Here is a 2,301-nt window from a genome sequence, read left to right as displayed (position 1 = left end):
CTCAACATTGGCACTACAACATTTGGCGTCCCTGGGTGGGCCTCTTAGGAGCTGGTGACGAACTGCGGCGGGCTGTGTTGGGACGAGCGGCACAAACTCTATTCTTGGCCAAGGTAAGCAGTTTTTGCTTAAGTTTGTGTGGTTCGCCCAGACATTTGTCCGTTACGGTGAGGCACTTAAAAAAGCTTCTTTAAATTTAACGAACTAAAAAAGAACATTTTTTGAATGAAAAACTCAGACTCCAGAAATTATGCATGAAGTGTGATTTCTAATAAGAAGGCCTTGAGGATATCAAATTATATGGTAAAAGCGCAGGGAGCTCCAATAGACTTTGCCAGTGCTTGGAGTAATTCTGTGTGAATTATTTGAAGTACTGATACTGCTGATTTAGCGCTAAGAGTTTTGACGTACGTACGTAAAAGTTTTGTGTTTGTTCATCAAGTGGGCCTTGAAGGATGATGAGCAAAAAGCATGCACACAGAGGGTTTGAGTTTATTGATAAGGATATCAATTATTGATTTGTGGGTTCTTGCAAGTGGGCCTTGATGGATACAAGAATAGCATGAACACAGAAGAAGTTAGGTCTTATTTATAGTTACTTGTCAAGTGGGCCTTGATGGATGACAAGCGTACTGATATAAGGATATCAGTTATTTATGTTTTATACCTGTAAGTGGGCATTGATTGATACAGGTATAGTTTAGCTTATATAGATGGTTGATCTGCAGACATTTGTAAGAGGGCCTTGAAGGATACAAATGAGCATGATTGCAGATTAAGTCAATTTCCGGGTACCTTATTACTCTAATAAGAGTTTGCTCAGGGGAATTAAGATCATATATGACTCTTTTCTGTTGAGGGAGTGAAGAGGTATATGAATAAAGTAGTATAAATAGAGGTTTTAAAAGTGTATTGTTTTTCACTGTTTTAACCCTCTGGAGTCTGAGCGTTTTTTGGGGCCCTGGGGGTGTTCTGACATGCTCTGACATTTGTGCTTTTTTCAGTTGCTTATAAACATATTAATGGCAAAGGTGTAAATTCACTCTATATAGCACAAACAGGACTACAATAATATGTGAGCCACATGTATGTACATGTTTTCATTTTTGAGAGAATAATGTTTATGCGTGGTTATCGAAAAAACTAAAAATTAAAATTTTTGATATAAGGCCACAAAACACATACTAAATATGTGGCAATAAGACTTTTGACTTATGGATGTCGTCGCCTATAGTTTTTTCTTCAAAATTATGTGAAAATAGTCTTGCTTTATCGTTCACATAAAACCATACATTGATTTAAATTGATGTAAAACAGGTTTTGCTTGGAAAGCCAATATGCGAGGGGGCGTGAACGAGGAGTGGTTTACACCTTAGAATACACCCACTCTGCATAATTAGCCATTCACTCAGGTGTGACACTGACTGAGCCACAATGCAAAGACAAAAGATATATTTAGAAGAAGACTTATATTGACCATTTAAGATTTTGCTTACATCTATCTTGTAAATATGTTTTGCTATTTTATTAAAACGGTTACAATTACAACAATAATTACAATTTCAACAATATTTCAAGTGTACTCTTTCTTTGTAAAAAAAAAAATGATTATAGGCCCTACATTTTATCTATGTATTCATTAGTGTGAATATAACCAACATTGGAACAGCTAACATCTTAGTTGATGACTTTATTTTTGACAAAAATAGTATTTTATATATAGAAATGGCTAAACAAAAGCTTATTTGATGTGGCAGTATATTCTACAGTAAAAACTGTACCCAAATCTGGTCAACAAAATGTTGTCTTTCATATTTCGTCTGACTGTAACGTTGTTTTCATGAAATATTAGGGCATATTGTTAATTTGCAGTTTAATACGTTGCTTATACAAATAGCCTACATTTTATTTCAACATTCAGTCGATGTTTACTTATCTCAGTATAGCAATACAGTTTGCTAAAACATCATCATTCATTCACACACGAGATTTAAATTTAAACTGTCTTTGCCAGCTGTGGTAAACAGCGCGCATTCATGCCGTTTATTCATTCATAAACAGAAACCCACGTGAAGAAATTCACGTGAGAAGGAAAAAACTTACTTGTATTCCTCAGCTCGCTCCTCGATATACCCGCACTTCTGAGGGACATTTTCCATTAGTATTATTCCTCACAGCGCTGCAAGACGGTGTAAACAATGATCTAAATAAACTTGTGTGTTTTCTCGAGCTGATGGGGGCGTTCACAGGATTGCCTCAGCCATTTGCGTTTGAATAGCGCGCGCTCTCCGTGGGCGGGGC

This window comes from Leuciscus leuciscus (genome assembly GCF_965113295.1).
Source record: "Leuciscus leuciscus genome assembly, chromosome: 10".
Lineage (NCBI taxonomy): Eukaryota > Metazoa > Chordata > Actinopteri > Cypriniformes > Leuciscidae > Leuciscus > Leuciscus leuciscus.
This window is presented reverse-complemented; position numbering follows the sequence as displayed.